Source organism: Lynx canadensis, chromosome A2 (assembly GCF_007474595.2).
Source record: "Lynx canadensis isolate LIC74 chromosome A2, mLynCan4.pri.v2, whole genome shotgun sequence".
NCBI classification, from domain to species: Eukaryota; Metazoa; Chordata; class Mammalia; order Carnivora; family Felidae; genus Lynx; species Lynx canadensis.
Window position 1 is genome coordinate 39,597,260 of NC_044304.2, and position 23,708 is coordinate 39,620,967.

The 23,708-nt window shown below is 48.4% G+C and overlaps 1 long non-coding RNA gene across 1 annotated transcript; it reads right to left on the bottom strand.

Moving 5' to 3' along the window:
- Positions 1-4,782: 4,782 nt before the first annotated feature.
- LOC116737928 lies at positions 4,783-7,862 on the bottom strand. Its single transcript, XR_004343271.1, has 3 exons — positions 7,716-7,862; positions 7,090-7,354; positions 4,783-6,042 (listed from the first exon to the last, which is right to left on the bottom strand). It is a non-coding gene; the product is annotated as an uncharacterized LOC116737928 (long non-coding RNA).
- Positions 7,863-23,708: the final 15,846 nt, after the last annotated feature.

Here is a 23,708-nt window from a genome sequence, read left to right on the forward strand (position 1 = left end):
GATGTTTGGGTGCTAGGGGAACATGGGGAAACTTCTGGTGTGTAAATAAGCAAAATGCTGGGAGATTTGAGTGGGGAGAGGGGTGGGGCTGAATGTTCCAGGTTTTGTGAGCTTTGTTAAGGGCTTAAGAGCCCCTGCAGGGAGGCAGGGCAAAGGGTATATACACACAGGTGGGATGTCAAACAAAACTCCTCTGGGCAAACACAGCTCTGGGCTTCCTGCAAGCACCTCAGCCTTGCTGGGTCTCAGATGGCTTGGGGACCACCTGCCTGCAGAGTCTTTGCTGGCTCAGACTGGAGGATGGGCTGGGAGAAAATAAGGTCCTCTTCTCAGAGAAGTTAAACTCACTCATCCAGGGCTGGCTGACTGGGTTACCAGGGTAGCCCTGCGAAGATCAGTGGAAACTGTCTTTTTACGCATATGACAGTTCTCTATTTGCTGTACCACAAATAACCCCAAAACATAGAGGATTCAAACAATACACACTTACTATCTCAGTCTCTGCGGGTCAGGAGCTTGAGAGCTGCTTAGCTAAGAGATTCTGGTTCAGGGTCTCTAGTGAGGTTGTGCCCAAAATGTCAGCTGGGGCTGCTGTCATCTGAAGGCTTGACCGGGGCCTCCTGATGGCTCACTCATGGGGCTGTCGGCAGCAGGCCTCAGGTTCTCTTCACGTGGGCCTCTCTGTATGGCTGCTTGAGTGTTCTTATGACCTGGGAGTTGGCTTCCTTCAAAGAAGTGAGCCCAGAGAGCAAAGAGGAGGCCACTTGCCGTTAGGCCCTAATCTTGGATGTCACATATTGTCACATCCTGCACATTTATTCATTAGAAATAAGTCTCTAAGTCCAGCCCACACTTAAGGGGTGGGAATCAGACTCCACCTTTCCAAGGGAGGAATATTAAAGAATATTAGACATATTTTAAAACCACCATATCCCATTAGAGATTTTAAGAATGTTCCTCATTGTTCCAGGTAGAAACAGTATCTCTGGAATAATGGTTCTCAGATTTTGATGGACATACAGACCATCTGGGGGTGCTTGTTAAGAGAGAAGGCTCCTGTATCCAGCTCTGGAGTGAGGCCCAGAAGATGGCAATTTAGGATAAGTCCCGCAGGGCATTCTAACGCAGGATATCGAGGTCCAGGAATCTGTATGTGACAAGCTCCCACAGTTACTCTGTTGCTGGTGAGCCATAAAATTCCTACCATTGGAATGGCAAGATCACAAATTCCAGTACAGTTGGGAATAACCACGTGGATAAGTCTGGTCAAGGGCTAAAGCAGGAATGGAAGGGCACTTGGGCACAGCTCCCCAGACATACGCCCGTGACAGGCAGAGCTCAGCAGACACAGCTCATTCCTCACTTTCTTGGATGCAGTCCCAGGGAGCTTCTCGACCCAGCCCTGCAGACAGCCTCCTCCCATCATTCAGAGAGTAGAAGCCTATTTGCCATACTTGATCTCCAGCCACAGGTCCGGGAATCTGCTTAGTTCAGACGCATAACACTGATTTGGAAAATCTTGGCAAGAAAGAGATTTCTCTAGCATGCATGGAGAAAGAGCTGAGCATAGCTATTATCTATTCCATAACTGGATGGGGATGATGGGATGGGCGGGGGGATAGGACCTCGGGGGCGGGAGGGGCACTTGACCAGCACTGAGCCCTGGGAATGCGTGGTCTGAATCAAAGGTTGGAACAGTTCAGTGAGGGGCTCGGCACAGAGGCATATGCTTCTGCCTTGATGAGGAGCTGGGGGTTTATGAGGTGGCCCCGGGGGTGGCCCTTTTGTTGAGCTCTGTCTGGTTCTTCACTGGCGCTTTCAGGAAACTTGCCAGGAGCCCCTCTGCGTTTCCAGTCATTGTCTGGGCCCCTCTTGCCCTCTTTATGTGGGATGGTTTATGTCTGCCCCTCAGCCCCGGGAGGAAGCCGACACAAGAGCGGCTAACCAGCTGTCGGGGCCTTTCTGTTTTGAGCTGGGACACTATTGTCTCTCTCTTTATTTCCCATAAGGAGCCGTGACCCAGGTGGCTATGGAACGGCTGCTCGGTGGCTCAGGGCAAAAGGCAAATGCAGCCATCACACAGCATGAGGGGCAGGTGAGGGCACTGCAGACCCATCATTAGCAACTGCAACAAAGCCCAGGCCTCCCTCCCAGAGCCTCCTGTAAGTTCACCTCCACCGCTCTGGGTCTGACCTCCCCAAGGTGGGTGTGGCCTCCCCTGCGGGGACTCTCACCCTCAGAGGCATTTCCCCACAGCTTTCCTTGGGCTGAGTTTTTACCCCAGCTTCAGATCAGAGAAACTGTTAGAGGCCTGGCTTCACATGGCATCGGCTTGAACCCCTGGAAAACTTCCCCCCAAACCTTCCTCCCCTCTTCTGCTCCAACTGAACTGTTTCTAAGGCAGTTGTAACTATATAATACCCATTCTGGCCGCCCCTCCCCCCCCACACACTTAGTCATGTTCCTTGTTTAAATTTTTTTTTTTTTTTCAACGTTTATTTATTTTTGCGACAGAGAGAGACAGAGCATGAACGGGGGAGGGGCAGAGGGAGAGGGAGACACAGAATCGGAAACAGGCTCCAGGCTCTGAGCCATCAGCCCAGAGCCCGACGCGGGGCTCGAACTCCCGGACCGCGAGATCGTGACCTGGCTGAAGTCGGATGCTTAACCGACTGCGCCACCCAGGCGCCCCTATGTTCCTTGTTTAAAAAAAAAATAGAAAATGCACCTTACACCCAAAGATAGAGATTTTTATTCTGAAATATTCCTTCCAGACTTTCTTTCTCTCTGCATGTGTACATGTGTGTATGAAACCATTGACATTTTGGGTTTGTTTGTTTCTTAAGGTTTTTTTTTTTTTTTTTTTAAAGATTTGTTTATTTTTGAGAGAGAGCACAAGCTAGGAAGGGGCAGCGAGAGAGGGGGACAGAGAATCCCAAGCAGGCCCTGCTCTGACAGCAGTGAGCCTGGTGCAGGGCTCGAATTCATGAACCGTGAGATCATGCATGACCTGAGCCGAAGTCGGACTCTCAACTGACTGATCCACCCAGGCGCCCCAAACTATTGACATTTTGGTGGGATAATTCTTTTTTTTTTTTTTTTTTTGACGTTTATTTATTTTTAGGACAGAGAGAGACAGAGCATGAACGGGCGAGGGGCAGAGAGAGAGGGAGACACAGAATCGGAAACAGGCTCCAGGCTCCGAGCCATCAGCCCAGAGCCCGACGCGGGGCTCGAACTCACGGACCGCGAGATCGTGACGGGCTGAAGTCGGACGCTTAACCGACTGCGCCACCCAGGCGCCCCAGGTGGGACAATTCTTTGTAGTGAGGTCTGTCCTGTGCATCACAGGATGTTGAGCAGCATCCCGAATCTCCTCCGCCACATTTGTGATAGCCAAACCTGTCTCCCGACATCGCCAAACGTCCCTCGAGGGGCAAAATCACCCTCAGTTTAAAAGCACTGTTTACAGACACACACACACACACACACACACACACACACACACACACACACACTGCAGTCAGTCATATTGCAAACACTGCCTCTTCTCTCCTCCTTCTCCTCCTTCTCCCTTCTTTTTTAATTGACTCAGCCACGAACCCCTTCCGTATCAACTATTAGAAATCAACAGCGTTATTTGCAATGATGGTAGAGATGCCCATCAGCTGATTCACATGTGACATAATTTGTAACATCAACCCCCGTCATCGGCCCTTGTATACAAAATTGAAATGAGTCAGTACACCCTGAGTTAAGCGTTTTAATTTTTTTAATTTTTAAAAATTTTATTTTATTTTTAAGTAAACTCTACACGCAATGTGGGGCTTGAACTCACAACCTGAGATCAAGAGTCACATGCTTTACTGACTGAGCCAGCCAGGTACCCTATAAGCTGCTTTAAAAAAAAATTTTTTTTTTTTTTTTAGTTTATTTATTTTTGAGAGAGAAAGAGTGTGTGAGTGAGGGAGGGGCAGAGAGAGAGAGGGAGAGACAGAATCCCAAGCAGGCTCCACCCTGACAGCACAGAGCCTCATGTGGGGCTTGAACCCACAAACCTGAGATCACGAGCTGAGCCCAAATCAAGAATCATATGCTTAACCTAATGAGGCACCCAGGCGCCCCCTATAAGCTGCTTTTTAAATTTTAAGATGTCATGAACATGTTTGCACATCACAGCTGTGGGATGTTGACCAAGTGATTCTACCTCTCTGAACCTCCATTTCCTCATGTGTAGGAGGGGGATGTGCTGTGGGAATGAATCACCAGAATGGGTACCTGTGCACCCCCCACCGAACACCCTCAACCCAGGGCCACGACTGCAGTTAAAGTCCTTGTTATGTTTGCTATGTCCTGGCTTTTCAATGGCTTTTAGCGCCCACCCTTTATTTGGAGACGCCGTACATTTTTTAGTTTGCCCCTACTGATGGACTTTTAGGTGGTTTCCTAATTTCCAGCATCATAAATGACCCTGCCATTAATATAATCATAGACAGTTTCCCCTGACGCCTTGGGAAACCAGTGAAAGAGAATGTAGTCACCCACCTGTCCTCACTGGAACCTGTGAAGCAAAAGACAAATTGTTTTCTTCATGGCCTGGTTCTAGAAACTTTCCTAAATGTGAGGCCCCACCCACCCTGCCCCTTCAGGGCCTGCCAGGCAATTAGCCTGTCTGCTCTCCAGTCGGGGTGCTAACTCCAGGCTCCCCTAGGCCAAACCCGGGATTTTTTTTCCTTGCTTTTAAGTCAAGCTTAATCCTCTTCTTCCTGCCTTGAGATCACCCGGGCTTGTATTTAAACACCTGTGAGATTTCTATTCTTTTCTATTTGTTTTTAAGTTATGGATGTGCAATATTTTGATGGATGCAGTGTGTGCGTGAAAACATTTGCACAGTTTAAAGAGCCATAGTAAAATAAAGACTCCTATATCCAGCACCCAGGTCAAGGAACAGTACATTTGCTACCCATTAGCACCCACACATGCCTGTCTCTCCCACAGGGAGCTTTCCTGAGGGGCGTGGAACAGAAGGGGATGGTCCACTGGGGACCGTGGAGTCGGGGAACCAGATTCCGCCCCAAATTCCATTCTGCCCCTGCTTGTCCTTTGAGGTTCTGACGCCTTGGGCACATTACGTAACTCTGAGAGCTTGGATTTCTTGTCATTGAAGTGGAAGATTGTTATGCAGATTAAATGAGATGCTTCTTTTGATAAACCCCAAGTCTGGTGTCTGGCACCAAGTAGGTGCCAAAGCACAGAAGCTGTTGTTTTTGTTATGGTGAGAGTTTCTGAACAGGGGATTCAGAACCGTGCCCCCATCCCCCACCACCTCGCTCTGCCAGCCCTGAGCCCTGTGATTCCAGGCAGGGCACGTCCTGGGGCTCAGCTTCCTCAGGTGGGAAGTAAAGAGGACTCACTGGAAACTCTAACTTCCTTTTTTTCCAGCTCCAGCCCTTTGTTATCAAGCCAAGGAGAACAGGCTACGTTGAAGCAAGAACTTAATACCAAGGACTCAGTGAACAGTGCCCTTAGCTGGACCCTAGAAAAAGATAAAGCGGCCCAAGGTGAGTCACATGGCCAGGAGGTAATAATCTGGTTAATAATGACAATATTGTAAGCACTTATTCTGGGGACCCTGTGGTAAGAGCTGCACGCGGGGCCATTTATGTCCTCACTGTGTGTGATAGATTCTGTTCTTTGATGCCTATTTTACAGATGTGGAAACTGAAGTTCAGAAAGGTCGTGCGGATGGTCCACAGTCCTACAGCCCACGACTTTCTGATTGGCAACCAGCACCTCTCATAATGTGCCCCGAAATCACGTGGGGGTCTCGTTGAAAGGCAGACTGTGATTCTGCAGGTCTGGGGTGGGGCTCAAGGCTCTGCATTGCTAACACGTTCCCAGCAGTGCTCACGCTATCTGTCTTCTCAGCAACTCACATGCCCCCCGCCCCAGAGCCAGGCTGAGGAAGGAGTGGGGCCTTCAGATTCCCTGGTTTCGACGAGCATAAACTTCATTTTCCGGAATCTGCCTCCACTTGGTGACCTGCAAAGACCAGGTGAAGAATGGAAGAGAGTCTGGGGGTACACACACGGATCGTGCAAAGTAAAAGCACAGCAAAACCGTGGAGAGCTGAAGGGCAGGGCCTCGTCCTCAATCTCTCCTGGCCTGGCAACCGCCAGTCCCCAGCATCCAGGCACAGAGCGTGTCCTCAGGGCTGGCCTGCGACAGGCTACCATAGAAGACTGCTCAGAATGAGCTCGGCTTCCAGTTCCAGATTGCTCCAGGGCCCGCCTGCCCCGGCCCGATGATCTGGGCACCACCTTTCTGTCGAGGTGAGACTGGGATACAATGATGTTTTTGAATTTTAAATATTTATTGTTTTAAACATTTATTGTTTAAAATATTACTTGAAAATGTTTCGGGGCACCTGGGTGGCTCAGTGGGTCAAGCGTCCGACTTCAGCTCAATTCATGAGTTCGAGCCCAGTGGCAGGCTCTGTGCTGACAGCTCAGAGCCTGGAGCCTGCTTTGGATTCTGTGTCTCCCTCTCTTTCTGCCCTTCACTGACTTGTTCTCTCTCTCTCTCTCTCTCTCTCTCTCTCTCTCTCTTTCTCTCTCACTCTTGGGCTTCATCTCCCATTTGGGATTTGCTTCTCTACCCCTTCCCAGAGTATAAGAACCTTGAGGGCAGGGATTCTGCCTTGCTTCTCTGAGTCTACCTTAGAGCACCAGCATGGCCCTGCTAAATGCTCGAGAAACGACTCTGGTTAACATGACCATTACCCATGTGGGAATCCTCGAGCGAGTGACTACACATGTGGTCTTACATGGCATCTCTGTCTCCTCCCCTCCCAACCCCCTTCCTCTTTGCTTGCACCCCTGTCCTCTGCAGCCTCTGGGATTTCTGGGGGTTATTGGGTTTCTCAGTGTGGGAGGTCAGATGGTGAGCATGCCTCTCCTTTAGTAGGATGGAATTCTCTTTCTGCCATGACTGAGGTTGTACAGTCTCTGCTATCATAATCTTGGCTCTCATTCACACATTAGCTATGAACTTGTCCACTCTCTTGCTCCTCTGGGCTCAATTGCCCACCTTTCCTGAGGTCAGCTGGCTTTCAGAGGCAGAGGACTCTCAGGTGTGGCGGAGGTCTGCCAGTGGCCGGAAAACAACACTGGGGGACAGAGTTCCCAAAAGGAAGGGTCTAGAGGCGTGGTAAGGTCTTGCTGTGGATCCAGTGATAACATCTGTTTGTCCCCAGGTCTCTCTTCACTCTGAATCCCTGGAGACCTCCTCTTCTCCATTTCAGTCACAAATTCCTTCCGGTCCCACAGAGACGGACGACGCGTTGGAAATCTCCCTGCAATAGAAAATGGCAGCACGTCTTTGCAAAATTCCAGCTCACAGCAGCATTCGGTCCTGATTATTGCTCTACATGGTGGTGATGGTGCAGGGAGGAAGAGTCATTTATTTACACCCAAAGAGTGGCTATTTTTATTACATCCCGGGACAAGAAAAATTAGGGCTCGGCACACTGCTCGGGACTGCTTCTGACAGACGAAAAGGGAAACGTTTCCTGTTGACGAGAAGAAGTTTCGAGTTTCTCCCGCTGGCAATGTTTATTTTTTTCCAGACTTTTGTTGAAACCTCTGCTTTGTACTGCTCCCTGCAGAGGATAAGGATTCGCGACAGGAACTCACCGTTGATTTTTGACCACACACCTGCGTGAAGGCGCTGGGCCTCCGCTCTCCACAGATTCCCATCTTGGGATAACATTTATTTTGGCAACCACTGCACTTCATCCCGTAGGTTATACCTGGCAAGTCTGGGGGCGGGGAGAGGAATTTACATAAAGACTATTACAAGAAAGGCGATCTTACAACCAGGTGGACCGTCCGGAGGAACAGCAAAACACGATTTCTCCCCAGCACATCATCCTCTGGCGCAGAAACACAGGCATTTGGAACCCCTCATGGCTCCAGTCTCCCTGGATCCCTTCCTCCCACTGCTCTCGGCTCCCAGCCCTGCCAGTTCCCCCAAGTATTCTCCCCCTTCCTGCTCTCCCCCAACCAGGGTCCCGGCTTCACGCTGAAATAGTGGCAGCAATTCTGTCCTCCTGGAGTCCTGGGAGGGAAAACAGCTCCACAGAGAGGCAGGCCTTTCTTTGACAAAACTGTGGTGTGTTAGCAGACAGGGACACCGCAGTCTCCTTTCCCGGGAATTGTATCGCTGCAGAAAGGAACTGGGGAGGCAGAACACCTCACCTGCCCCTGATGCTCCTTTGGCGATATCCATTGACATGTGGAGCTCAAGCGTCGGACACCGTGGCAGGGAACGGGAGGCAGCTTGTCCAGGGAACAGCAGGGAGGAAGGGCCGTGCCTCAGAGCAGCCCTGATGGGAGGGGGGTTATGGTATTCAGGAGAACGCTTGTCTGATGAGTGTTCAGATGAGCAAGGTTACGGCGGGAAATACTCTCAGATCTGCCACGTGCTCCAAGGTGACCGGGTATGGGACAGCCGCAGAGGCCACAGAGGCTGTGGGGTATAATCGCTGCTGACCAGTTGGGTGTTGGGTTAAATTATGTAGTTTTAATTCCACAAGACTTTTAAGCCTTCGGTCCATATTCACTGCTTTTGGTGTAAAACCTTCAAGCTCAAAAAAGGCCTTCAGTGAATGCAGCCCTTGCCTAAGTGCTGACACAGGCACCTTCATGTGCATATATCCTGATGGGGGGGAAGGCTCTTCAAAGGGCCCTGCGACGTGGTTTAGTGCCCAGTGTCGCTTTTCGAAATTCGTAACGATATCTGATCAAGCAACTTATATTTTCATTCTGTACTGGGTCCCGCAAATGACGTCGCGGGTCCTGAAAACCAAGGACAGCCACTGGACCTCCCTGACCTCACTTTTCGGTTATGCTTTCTTTTCCTTTCAGTGAAAACAAAATTCTGGAAAGAGCGGGACCAACCGAAATGAGTAACTGAACCAACAGGTACCTGCGCGGTGGGCCCGGAGGGGAGAATCACCCCTGCCTGCTCCAGGGTTCTCTGGGAAAGGAGTGTGGACCCAGCTGCATACCCTCAGCTATCTGACCTAGGATTCAGGGAACCTGCAAGCCCCCCAACCGGGGTCAATATTCGTCCCTCTGCCAGAAACACGTGACTAAAACTTCTCCACCCCTTAATATTAGGGAACCCGCTCCATTCTGTTCATTCAGCCTGAATTTAATGGCTATTCACTGTGCCCACAGGGTACTGTGTTAGGGCCAGGGCAGGGAGGGCCAGTGGGATGGTATATATATATATATATATATATTCCCACTGCTATAAAGGATGTTATTGGGACAGGAGGAGAGATGTGAGTATGAACTGAGGAGAGTACTATTATGTCAGTGTTAGGTTTCTTGGGTGTGATCACGGAATTTCTGATTACAAAGCAGAGTGCCCCTTTTACTGGTAGACACATGCTAAGGGTTTACAGGTGATATTTCATGAAGTCTGCAACTTATTTTCAAATGGTTCCAAAAAATACATGCACACACACACACACACACACAAAATGTATCCATTTTGTAAGAGAAAGGCATGTTCAACTTATAAATGTTTCCCACTGTAGACTCTAAATACATGTTTGTCCTGAATATATTATAAAATATAATAAAATAGAATTATAATAAAAGTATAACATAATTATATACATTATATAATTACAGTCTTTATAAAACTACAAACATATATATTAAGAAAGATTGAGAGAGAGGAAGAGGGCGAAGAGGAGTGAAAACAATTGTGGGAAAGTGTTATTGATTGGTGAAACTGATTGAAAATGTTCAATTTTCTTTGGTTTGATATTTTCCTAAAAGAAACGTTGGAAGGGGAAGTGCACTATCTATCCTGGTAAGGTTATCATCATGGGGAGGCAGGATGTGGTCTATCTGTCTTACTTTGGGTTTTCTCCAGCAGCGGATCCTGAGATAAAATTTGGAGTGCAAGTCAGGCCAATGGGGAAAGGCCAATGGGGAAGTGAGATAAGGGGAGGCGGCCAATAAAGAGAATGTTACCAAGCCAAACATTACTGGGGAGCAGTGGGGCCGTGCGGAACATCCCAGAAGAGAACTGGGGCATTTCCACATCAGGGCAGTCACAGGCTGGAGGCTGCAGCAGCCTGAGAAACGCTCCCCAGACGTTGGCAATCAGGCTGGGCATGGCCACAAGGCCTGGCTTCTCCTCCATCTGTGCGGTCATCCAACCTCAGGGCCAGGCCCTGTTGTAGGCTCTGGGGAAATCATCTTCATTAAGACAGTTATAATCCCCACTCCCACAGGGGGATAAAAAAGTGGGGAAGAAAAATAAAAGCTGGGTATACAGAAGTCTACAACAGTGGCAGGAACTACAATTCATCCATTCATCTAGTCCTCAAATGGTCACTAAACACCTACTCTGTGTTGGTCATAATTCTTAACGTGGGGATGTGCAGATGGAGTAAAAACTGTGAGTCCTTAAGCAACTCACAGTTTGCTTGTTTGTTTGTTTGTTTGTTTTTAGGATTTTTCTTTTTTTTTTAAGGAAAAAAAGTCTCATCAAAGTCCTTACTGCTCCAGGTGGGTGATGAGGCATGGATATCCCGCTGCAGGGACAATGAATGAATGGGCCCATCATTTACATTTGGTTAGAGAAACCCCTCTCCTCCCTGTCCCCTTATCCTCACGGCACCCGGCGTGCTAACTCTGCCTGTGAAATGACCTTGAGGGACATCCTTCAGTGAACTGCTCCTGAAGGAGATGCAGCAGAAAAGGGTACTCTGGCTCCGCTCCTGAGACTCTGGCTTTTCTGGGTGGCTTGGCACCTGCAAGAGCCCAGGTGGCCCCAGGTGGAGAAGGGGTACCCACGTCCACCTGCAGAAATCACACCCCCTCCATTTCTGCCCAGCTACCCCTGGCACTCCCAAACATTGCCCCCTTAACATGTAAAAAATGGAGATGTCAATAAAATGTGGCTCAATCCCCTCCTAAACAGCAGATGAATTATTTGTACAAGAGTTGTCATTTAACTGGTGTTGGCAGAATGTTGTGTGATTTCAGCATTGAACACTGCTCTTCAGTCATAGCATCTGTCCGTCAGGAAACAAGGACAGAGACGCCCTTGTGGCACCCATTACAGACATTAGGCCCTGGGCTTTGGGCTATTATTAAACAAACAAAAAACAAAAACAAAACAAAAAAGTCAGGCAGAAGGTACAGCTTTGAGGATTGCAAACCTACTAGTCTGGGTTGGTTTTTTCCCAACATGGTGTGGAGTGAATCCTTTACTCTTGGTCAAGCCTTCTCTGCTTTCCTGTAATTTGGATCAGGGGTGGGTGGATCTAGCAGTTTTTAAAAAGAAGCTTGAGGAAAGCCATCCATCTGAGTCAGGCCGGTGGTTTCAGATGGTGCCAGGCTGGTGGCAGGAGAAGCAGCCGTGGGAGGTCAGGTCAGCCCCCTCCTTCACTGGGCCAGCTCTAGGCAGTCCACACGCAATAGTGTTCTGGGCTCCACCGTCTCCTTGGAGGTTTTTTTGCCTTCCATTTGCAAACAATTTGCCTTGAGTCCTACGGGCTCTGCATCTAGATGTCCAGGCTGTGCGCCTCCTCTCAGCCCCCCCGCCCCCCCACCAACAAAGCTGGACTGGGACCATCACCTCAAGCTGGGTGTCAACAGCAGCCCCCAGCTGGCCTTCCCCTCCCTCTAACTTCTGCACACATAGCAGTCTTGGGAGCCTCCTGAAATGCACATCTGCCTCTGGGGCTCCCCTGCCCGGGGCCTGCAGCATTTCCTGTGCTCCTTGGGATGAAGCCTTCCACCCCCACCCTGTGCTCTAGCTCCTAGCCTCATTTCTTCCTTTCTCCACCTCTGCACGCAGGCAAACCCAGCTCCCTGCTCTGCCCTGAACACACCGAGACGTCCACCAATGCCATTCCCTCTACTGGGAAAAGACTTCTTCTGTCCAGTCCCTCTTAACACTTTGAACCCCTGTTTTCCATTGAACCATTTTTTCCTACTGTTTCAAGACCTGGCTCAGATGCCACCTCCTCCAGGTAGCCTTCCCTGAGCCCTCAACACTTGGGTGAAGTGCTCCTCCCACCGTCAGTGACCTGGTCCCTGCCTTGTTCCCGTGTTCCCCCTCGACTTGACGGGCTCTTTGTCTTATCTTTAACTGGCAATGTTTCACAGAGCTCCTGATGGAACACAGGCTCAATAAACGCATGCAGGATAAGCGGGTGAATAAACGAACATCAGGCATTCAGTCCACCCCTGAAATGGGGGTTCTCCATCAGTGCTGTGTGGAGTGTCCTCGACCCACTGGTTACCAGTTTGCAACAAATTAAGTATAGAAATTGAGAGTCAGTATTCAGAAACCTTTATAACAACCTAACTGAGCACTTTCATGCCTGCGCAATCTAACAGTAAGAATGTCGGCTTGTACTTTGTATGCCTTTGTTATATCTGCTTCTATAGACATTTTTTTTTCTTCTATTTTAGGAAAGTATTTGTCTGCAAGGGATTAGACATCTAAAACAAAAGAATTCTTTATCCAGATAATTTGAGAAGTGCTGTTCTATACCCTTCCTGGGGTGACAACATAGAAGTGTGGGGAGCAGAGACAGATAATGTAGGCACGTGTGTGAGTGTGTGTGTGTGTGTGTGTGGTGCTTCTGGGGTAGGGGAACAACAGGAAAGGGAAGGATTAGAAGCTAAAACATGGTTGAACGTGAGGCTGCAGGGAATGCTTTCCCATATGATGCCACCCAAGAAACTTTCTCAGAATCCAGCATTCCAGACAATAAACAGCTCATAGAACAATCTTCTGAACCCTGAGTCCCAAAAGGGAGAATCAATCACGACTATTAAGAACATCTCATTCGCCTAACTGACCCAGACAGCCCCGTGTCACGGGGTCCACACCATCAAAATGTGTCCCTCTCACTCACACCGGAGACATGATTTTTAAATGTTTCCTCACTTTCCCCAAATCTGGCTTCCATTAGAGAACTATTTCCCAAATTAACCTCTGCACCCTCTCAAGTAAAGAATGCAGGAGATTTCCACCAACTATTTTCTCCTGTTTGGAACATGCCATATGCGTTTAGAAGGAGGCAGAGATTTCCAGGAGAAAAGCGGTAGCGAAGGCATCATTCCAGTAACTGCTCTTTGGAAATCTGCGCAAAGTTTTTGTAATGATAGGCACCTCTCTGCTCCCCAAGTGGTCCCTCACGGTGCCATCCTGAGGCTAGCCTGTAATTGATGCTAAGGAATTTCACATTAAATCACCCTCGAAGTGCTGAGCAAGTAGAAAAATGATGTCCATGGAGCCAAGAGGCTACGTGGTTGGGGACCCAGGTAATGGTTGAACTTTATCTGTGTTCGTGAGGAGAGATCGAATGAGTCACTGGTGGCCCCAGGAACACTGAGTTATCATTCTCCACACTTGTTAAGAAAAAGGTCAGAACACAGGGTAGTGATCATGCATTCGAGGCTCACATTCAGTCTCCCCAGAAACGCTTTTCTTAGCCATGCCTCCAGAATCAGACACATCGGGTTAAACACATGTTAGTGGAAAAGTTCAGGGCCCAAAGTGTAATTTCAGAAACTCTGAACCAAGTTCCCAGCTCGGGCATTTAGATAAACGGGCACAGACAACGAGCTTGGAATCAGAAGCAATCCTATTCTGGATAGGCTTCTGTTCCCAGCCCTATATCCACACCCTTCTGTCCTAATCTGCGTGTGGCCACGAGACTTCATTTGAGCAAAGGGACGAGAGCAAGTGTGACCAAGTCAAGATCTGAAAAGTGCTTGTGTCCTGGCACTTGCCCTCTTCTGCTGCTCTTTGGGACTCCAAGGCTAGCCCCATGTGAACGGGCTAAGGCTAGCCCACAGGAGGATGTGAGACAATGTGGAACAGAGATGAACCATCCTGGATGAGGCCCTTCAAGACCAGCTAGCCTGTGCACTGCCAGATATGTGAGGCCACACTAGCCCCAGCAGAGCCTGGGGAGAGCAGGTAGTCCAGCCCAGACCAGAGGAACCACACAACTCACTCACAGAATCCTCCAAAATGACAACTGTTTGTTGTGCTAAGCCAGTAAGCAAAAGCCAACTGATAACACGCTCATTCATTCATTCATTCATTCATCCGTTCATTTATCCATTTGTCCAGTTAACAAATATTTGTTGAGTGCCTCCTGTTGAGTCACTGTGCTAGGCACAAAGGCAAGTGGGCTTTGGCCAGGGGTTTTTTTGAAGCCAAGGATGTAGCTTATTTTTCTCTGTATCTTGGGCCTAATATAGTCTGGGATATAGGACATACTCGAAACTGTGGTCTTATACATACATGACTCGGATAAATCCCTGGGGGAGAATTATAGACCCCACACCTTAAAAGCACATATTACTTAACTCAGCAGTTTCACGTCTGAGAATTTAAGGAACTATTTTTTGATGTGTGCAAAAATGTAATTACAAAAATGTGCTATCATAGCCTTGTTTACACTAGCTTCATTTGTTTTGACTGAAAACACATCGGTTGCAACTGTGGTTTCATCTCTGGCCATCTGATTGAAAAGAATATCACCAATCATAGGTATATGGATAATCTGTATTCATGGTGAGGGAGCTTTATGGCTTTTTTGTATCTTCAGACACAAAGTATTTAAATATTTTTCATAAATATTAGGGGTTTTTTTGTACCTTTGACATTCCTTTTTTTTTTAAGTTTATTTTTATTTATTTTTTAAGAGAGAGATAGAAAGCAAGTGGGGGAGGGTCAGAGAGAGGGAGACAGAAGCCCAGGCAGGCTCCTCATGGTCAGCGCAGAGCCCGATGCGGGGCTTAAACTCACGAACTGTGAGATCATGACCTGAGCCGATCTGAGCCGAAGTCAAGATTCAGACGCTTAATTGACTGAGCCATTCAGTTGCCCCTCTACTTTTAAAATTTCTAAACCCTTTCAGCCAATTAAGCCTGTTTCTGGGCTGCTAAGAAGACAAAGCAAAAAACAAGTTCTGTGTCCATCAGTAAGGCATTAAGTGGCCACAGAAGCACACAATGGACGTTTACATTGTATGTAATATGGTAGAGATAGGGTCGATAACAGGGCTTCTGTTTACATCAAAAGATGGTCAGGGTTCTCCATAGGAACAGAAAGAGGGGGAAGGAGGGGTGGGGGGAAGGGAGAAAAGTTTTTAAGGAAATTGGCTCAAACGATTTGCGGCGGCTGTCAAGTCTGAAATTTGTACGGCAGGCTGAAAACTGAGGCGAGTGTTACAGTCTCAAGGCAGAATTCCTTTTTCTCCAGGAGATCCCACTTTCTTGCTCTTAAGCCTTTCCACTGATTGGATAAGGCCCACCCAATCAAGGGCAATCTCCTTTACTTAAAGTCAACTCCTTGTAGATACTGATCACAGACACAACATACCTCGACAGCAGCATCTACACTAGTGTTTGACCAAACACCTGGGTTCACGGCCTCACCAAGTTGACACATAAAATGGAACCATTAATGTCATGATGTAAGTTGAAAAAAAAGGCTTTTAAAATAGAATACTTAAGGCTTATTTTTAAAGATAAAAATAATAACCTATATGTACAGAAGTCAGGAAAGGTCTACACACAGATGTTAACAATGGTTGTCTCTGGGAGGGTTGAGTAATTGTTGGGTCTCTCTCTTTTTACCTTGCCTGGTTTTTGTTTGTTTGTTGTTTCTTTTTTTTTTCTTTCTTTTTTTTTTTTTTTTTTGCCTGAAAGAGAAGGCTTTGCTATCGAATGAGAACAAATATAGAAAAGAAACACCAAATTAAAGAAAAGAATGTTGTCGATGCCTTTTAGCCAAAGCGCCACCAGGAATACACCTGTCATTGAAGAAGTGGGCTTACTGTTGCCGTGAGGAAAAATGCACACCACGTGTGCTACAAAGAACCCAGTGCAGGATCAGGGCTTCGGATGGGTAATTTGGGTGAAGGTGAAGGAAGCAGGCTCCCTCAGAGGGCAGAGGTGACTCTGTGATTGGGCATGACAGTAAATTCTACCTCTGTGGACAGCACACGGCAGCTGTAATGGATAAAGAAGCAGCGGTCACTCCTGTTCGCTGAGAGAGGGGAGGTCTGGTATTTTGTGGGTTGCACAGTGACCATGTTTTTCGGTTCACTTTATTACGGTCACAGTGTGACCTTGGCTGATGTTGGTGTTCTGTGAGACCGTGTCTGCCCAATAGGAGAACAACATAGCCTAGCTGTGAATGGCAGACCAGTGCCCAGATGTCAGAAATTGCTTTTTTCTTTTCTCAACCCAGCTAGGAAAAAGAGTAGGAGCTTTATTTGCGCTTTTAAAAAAAGAACAGTTTTATTTTTAGCAACAGATTCTTTCGCTGTTGGTTTAGCCATGTTTTCCTGAAAGTTTTTATTTAGCAAAGTGAACCAACCAAGACTAATTTTTTGATCACTGGTGCACATGTCATAAACTTTGAGGGCTCTATACGAGGCATGCAATGACAAACACTTAAATTGTTTCCAGCATGCAGGGGATGGTAGCTTATGTTGTTTCCTTCTCAGTCTGATCCCAAACAGAGCAGCCCTCTGTGACTGGAAATATGGAGACATTTAAAAGTAGAAAAGTAAGAAACAAACTAAAACTTCACATGAAAAAAAAAAAAAATGGAGAGAGGAATTGCTGAAAGATGCATAAAAAACTGCAAAATCATTCCAGACAAAATTTCCCCTTGGCACACATAAAATCTCCTCTTTGCATAAACATAGTGTCTAAAACTTTTCATTCAGTGGATTCAACATCTCAACCACACTGGCAGCTTAATCAATTTACTTTTGGCCACACTGCTTCTGACCAAATTGTCTGTTCTGATGTGTAACAGTAAAATACCCAAGATAAACGAAACATCCAACAGGAAGGTTAGGAAAGAAAGTGACATAAATCACAGCTCATCAGTACAACGACTGTCATGCGTGCCTTGAAAGCAGTGCATACACATTTATTTTGAAAGGAGGAAATGAATCCTTGTAAACAGTAAGGAAAAAGTTACAGGTGCAAGTAAGCCTGATTTAGTTGCCCAAGTAGCCAACTCTAGGACTTTGACCAATAGGGATGGACACTCCTTTCTCTTAAAAATCGCTCACATTTCTACTGTTTATTCAGTTCATCAAACCTAATATTTCCTATTAGGCTGGCTATCTCAGAGCATGAATATCAGGTGGAAAAAAGCAAATCCACTTAGTTCCAAAAGGGTAAGGGTGGTTCCAATGGTATTCCACCCAGTCAAGTCTCCACAAAGAAGAGGACGAAGCATCAACTCACGTCAACTCAGGAATGAAGTGCTTTCTTTCTCCCCGAGAGAGAAATTTGACTCTTTATGTAAGCCATGATGCCCTCCTCCCCCTGGACTGTGGTTTAAAGAAAATGTCTCTGAACAGCTTTACTGAGATATTGTAACTGACATACAATAAACCGCGCATTTGATGAGTTTTGATATATTCGTATAACTGTGTAACTATTGTTACTGTAAAGGTAAGGAACATATAGGGCGCCTGGGTGGCTCAGTCGGTTAAGCGGCCGACTTCGGCTCAGGTCATGATCTCGCGGTCCGTGAGTTTGAGCCCCATGTCGGGCTCTGTGCCGACAGCTCAGAGCCTGGAGCCTGTTTCAGATTCTGTGTCTCCCTCTCTCTGACCCTCCCCCATTCATGCTCTGTCTCTCTCTGTCTCAAAAATAAATAAACGTTAAAAAAAAATTAAAAAAAAGATAAGGAACATATATATCCGTTCTCTCCCAAAGTTTCGTTCTGCCCTTTTATTCTCTCCTTCCCGCTGCCCCCCACTTCAGGAAACCACTGAACTGCTTCCTGTCACTACAGATTAGTTTGCTTTTTCTAGACTTCTATATTGTTGTCAATGTCAGCAATTCTTTCCTTTTGATTGCTGAGTACTATTCCACTGTAGGGAGGTACCACATATCGTTTACGCACGCACTGGCTGAAGGACACATGGATTATTCCCAGTTTGGGGCTATTAGAAGTAAAGCTGCTATGAACATTCATGCACAGGTCTTTGTACAGACATAGGCTTTCCTTTCTTCTGGGTGAATACCTAGGAGTGGAATGGCCAGATCATATTTAAGTATGCTCTAACCTTTTAAGAAACCTCCAAAGTGCAGGACGTGAGGTCTTGACCTTGTGTTAAACCAAGGGAGAAGTCCACAGGAGGGCTGCCCCTTGCATGTAAAGGTATGCTATGAGCGTGTTGAAGAGGAGCCCTGGGTGGAAATAGGGGATTGGTTATGATTATGTGGGGACCAGCAGAGGTCCACAGGGAAGTGGGGGGCGCCAGTCTGATCGGAGAGCTGGGGGCCCTACACCGATTCCATGCTGCCTTTAGCCCAGCCTGCAGGTGGGGGTGCACGTAGAGGGGGAGAATTCCAGCGAGCTGCTCTGACAGCACTGTTTTGCTGGTGTCAGTCAGTACTTGTTGAATTAGTAAATAAGTGTCAAGGGAGGCTGAAAGGGAAGAGGCAGAGGGCTCAGGTTCTGAAGACAGAGAAAAGAGCCCGTGAAAGAGAAGAGCGGAAACGTGTTGGCAAGGCTGACACAGGCTGTCATTTTACAAAAGGCCTAGAATCGGTATTGCAGTGCCTTTTCGACGCTGGAGAAATGACATCTCTAAGGCTTGCTGTCTCAACCCCGCAAAACAAATTGCTTTTTTTAAAATCTCAGGGTAAAAGAGGTAGTTGAGGTCTCTTGGGCCTGTGGCCAGTGGGTTTTCTGATGGGAATCCGTGATTGGATATAACAGAGAATAAGCCAAATAAAGAGGCTACCTGATAGGCTATCTTCTCATGGCCTGCCATCTTTCCCGGCCCAACTTCCAGACCAGCTGTACCTGTCGACACTCTCTCTGCCTCTCCCATGAACCGGGATCACTGGCTTGGGGATCTCTGCTGCCTCCCTAGTTGCTCGGTCCGATAGCCTTTCTCAGATCTTGTTCTCCAGGTCTCATGGCAGCATTTGGTCCTGCCACCTGTCCCTTCCCGGCTTTCTGTCTTTCCAAGGCCTGCAGGCCACTGCCCTCCTACCTGGCTCTACCCTCACAAGCCACCTGCCCTGGGAAGCCAGACTCTGAGGTGGAGAGGATTAGGGAAGACTCTCAACACCAACACTCATGAAAGGGAGGGGAGCAAAGTGGGATTAGGCCGAGGGAGAAGTTGAGCTGTGACTAGATCTTGGCAAAGTCCTCAGCCAGCCTCACGGGGAGCTGGGGAGCTGGCACGGACCTTCAGCACCTCGAGCTGGAGCAGAAGAGCCAGATCCTTGCAGTCTGTGGAGATCAACCACCGGATGGGGGGGCGGCCCCTGGAAGCAGGTGTGGGCTTGGGTGAAGCAGTGTTCAGCCAGAGGCCATTCTGACAGCAATTCCAGCATCTGGGACAACCAACCCTTCCCTAATGGGGGCCAGTGGGTGGTACAGGACAGCATCCACTGTCCCTGCCTGCTCTCCAACTGCTGCTTCCTGGTCATGGTTGACCCCTTAACCCTGGCCTCCACCTCTGGTCTTGGGCTCTTCTCTGTTTACAATCTCCTTTTTTTGCAAATCAACCACTAAGAAGAACCAAGAACAGTAGCTAACATTTACTGGGTGCTTGCTATGATAGAAGGCAGGCGCTGTTGTCCTGCCCATACAAAATATCTTATTTAAGTTCTCAGAAACCCAATGGTTTCAGTGGCATTTAAATCTCATTTTATGGCCAAGGAGCGTGCCAGAAGTCTTCCTAAGAGAATCGTTTCTGCCATGACACCTCCTAGCTCAAACACCTCTGATGGCTCCCAGTTACAGTCAGAGTAAAAGCCCAGTGTCCTAAGCCAGCATCCAGCCCTCCACTATCTACCCTGAGCCTGCTTTTCCACTCTTGCCAAACTGCTCCCTTTGGTAGCACCTTAACCCAGTCTGCTCCAGCCTGCTTCTAGACCGTTAGGCTTAGCTGCCTATGCCTATCCGCTCATTCTTTGCTCATTTCCTTATTCACCTGCTCTTTACTATAGACCCCATAAATGTAAGGTTGTGTGCTTGGTGCTCTGGACACAGTGCTGACCACACACGGCCTGTCTGCCCCTTTGGAGCCTTATACTCTAACAAGAAACTTGGACAGGATTCAAATATTTGCCAGAACTTTGAGCAGTGCCAAGACAGAGCCTCAAGGTGTGTTTAGAGCTTAAGAAACATCCAACAGAGCGGTATTAAGCACCCTCCAGGAGCTGGCCACTCTTGGAAGGTCATGGATATGCCTGCTTATATCAACCACCCTGTCTTCATATCCTACTTTCTTTCTCTCTCTCTCTCTCTTTTGAAAGTTCATTTTTATTTATTTTGAGAAAGAGAGAGAGCACACACATAGGCACATGCAAGGGAGGGGCAGAGAGAGGGAGAGAAGGAATTCTGAGCAGGCTCCATGCTGTCAGTGCAGAGCCCGACACAGGGGCTCAAACTCAGGAACTGGGAGATCGTGACCCAAGCTGAGATCAAGAGTCAGATGCTTAACCAACCGAGCCACCCAGGCGCCCCCTATATCCCACTTTCTTCATGGGTCTCTATCCAAGCATTCCTGCCTTTTAGGTCCTCCATATCCTCCTCCAAGCAACTAAACCACTCCATCACGTACAGGCTTGCTTTCTTATTGTTAAGCACCGACTCTCTCAGATCAATTTTCAGACTCCTGTTCATAGTAGTTATTTACCTGGGGCCTCACTCTGTGTCAGGTTCTCCACATGCACTAGCCCTGCTCACTAATTACAGCAACCCCACAATAACCCGCTTCTTCTCATCATTTCCTCCCCCCCCCACCCCACTGTCTTAGTTCCCTCAGAAGCTGATCCGGGAGCAGCTACTCGGGTACAAATAGTTTATTTGGGAATCGAAAGAAATATGGGTAGGGCGGTGAGGAAGGTGGTCAGTAAAAGGCGTGGTATTAAGCAAGGTAACCTCAGGGGAAGCTGGGAGCTCGACCCTGCTGGGGACATTCTGGGGAATGGTGTGGAATACCTATACTCAGAGTCATCATACCCACGGGGGCAGGGAGTCAGGGCAGACTCACCAGCTCCCATCAGACACTGGGTGGTTGAAAGCTGTGTGTGAAGGTGGGATCGGCATTAATTCCTGGGCACTTCTGGCCCCTGCAGGGCAGATACAGTGGCAGTGAGCAGCTAGAGAAAGCCCTCAGGTGAGGAAGTGCAAGCACGGGGGTGCACAGAAGTGGTCAGAGTTCGGGGCCTATTGCCCCATATTACAGACAAGGAAACTGAGGCTTGGGGAAGCTGGCCCAAGGGCACCTGGCTAGGAAGTGTCAACGCCAAGATTCGCTGGAGTCTTTCTGGCCCTAAAGCAACACCACCTGCCACTTGAGAGGCATTATCTTGTCTTATCCTTCAGTACCCCTTCCAGCCCTTTGCACGAGACTACAAACCCAGTGGAGATTCCACAGCTGCTTCCTGATGGACGAGCCTTAGTGACCAGGAGCTTATTAGAACCACAGAACAACGAGCTCTTAAATGTGCCTCCTTCCTTCATAATCGCGGGTTTTATCTCCCAGCTTCCCTTTTTTATCCTATCGTCTCTTAGGCTTCGTCATTTGAAAATGGGGAAACTGAGGACCCAAGCGTGGGCAGGTCCCTCTCACGAAGCGGGGGCCAGAGCAGGAGTTGCTACTCTTGGCCTCCAACAAAATCTAAAGGCCCAGCCGATCCTTGTTTTCCTTCCATGAAATTTCCCCTAACTCGATTAAAGAAAAAAAAAATCAATCAATTTACATGGTAACAGAAAAGGACAGGGTCATGTATAAAATATTCCCCCATCTGCACTGGAGGGCACGGCTTACACGCTTCAAGAGCACAGCCAAAGGCTCTGGGGATTTGTTTTTCTTTCCCTGACCCGAGGACTCTGATCTCTCACTTAACCTCTGACCTCTTCAATTCAGATAACCAGGGAACTGGCAGCTGGGGCTGGGGGCGCTGGGAATGCCACCCTGCCCCGCTGGCTCCTCCGTCTGGCCAAGGTGCCAGAACAAAGGGAGGCAGCGCCCCCCCCGCCCCGCCCCCAGCACTTCAGAGCCCCGCCCCCAGGACTGCAACCAGCTTTGTGGAGACTCCTGCTTGTAACCACTTCTCCACCAGGCCCCCCACCTGGCAGCACAGGGGGCCGCCTCATTACAGCTAATGCCATTTAGAGCCTGCTTTGTGCAGCAGAAAAATAATAAACAACACGAAGCCCTTGCTTTGACTCCATTTTAAAAACTCAAGCTAAAACGGGCTTCACTGAAGATGATGACCTCCCCTCCCCATAGGCCTTTTTTTTTTCTTTCTCAGGCTTCATTTCAAACAAGGCCAGAGCCTGGATTTTTAACAGCAGCTACTTAGAGGTGGGGATGAGCCACTTGTTTGAAATTGAATCAGCTGTTTTTATTAAACCATATATTTTCATTCTTGCCAGCGAAGCCGGGAGAGGACTTTCGAGCCCCTCTGGTATACTCTGCGGCTCATTTTCATTGGAAGGACGGCTGCAAACCTGGCCCCGCAGCCCCCAATCACCGCACTCCAATCCCATAGCGCCGGGGCCGGCCCCAACCCTGTTGTAACCCCAGAGAGGATGCATCTGAAAGACCACTACCCCCAAAACTCTTTTTTAAATGAGAGGCCCTTTGGCCCCTTGCCCCCACTACCCAGCCCCTACATCTCAGCTCCCCCATGTTTCCAGCTCGGTGGCCGCTACCAGAAGTGACTTGCTGGTGACTTGGCTCAGCAGTGACCACCACGGTTGTGCCCGAGAGCTACATGACTACTTAATCTCTGCTTTGGCAAGAGGGTATACGCTGCCTGCTAGACAATTAGATGTGGTAGCAACAGACATTTCTTTGGAGTCTCCAGTTCTCAGAGGTACACGGTGGGCTTTTCATTCATTCATTCATTCATTCATTCATCTTCAACATTTATTTATTTTTGGGACAGAGAGAGACAGAGCATGAACGGGGGAGGGGCAGAGAGAGAGGGAGACACAGAATCAGAAACAGGCTCCAGGCTCTGAGCCATCAGCCCAGAGCCCGATGCGGGGCTCGAACTCACGAACCGCGAGATCGTGACCTGGCTGAAGTCGGACGCTTAACCGACTGCGCCACCCAGGCGCCCCAATTCATTCATCTTCTTAGAACAGTGCCTGGCACACAAGGACAGCATGTCTGTGTCATTCATATTCACAGGCAACATTTACCAGGGGCTTCCTATTATGTGCCGGGGCCTAGAGATAAAATGAGACCCAGCCCCTACTTTCATGGAGATCATACTGTCAGAATATGGTTTTCTACCAAGCCAACACACTGGAATCACCAAGGGAGCTTTTAAGAAAAGCTGATGCTGGGCCCCACCCCCAGAGGTTCCAATGTAATTGGTCTGCAACGTTTCCAATGCACCATTGGGCCTCAGAACCACTGTTCTCTAGGGAAGGGCAGACAACAAACAGCTACGCCCCAGGGTGAAGAGGCGAGGAGCAGGGGTGGGCGGGGGGGTGGGGGGGGCTCTACACAGAGGAGCAGGTTCTGACCCCGAATGGAGTGGGGAAGGCTCTCTAGGGGAACTGAGACCTAAAAACATAAGTCAGCATGGGCCAGGCCAAGATAACTGGCAAAAGAGAATGGGGGAGAA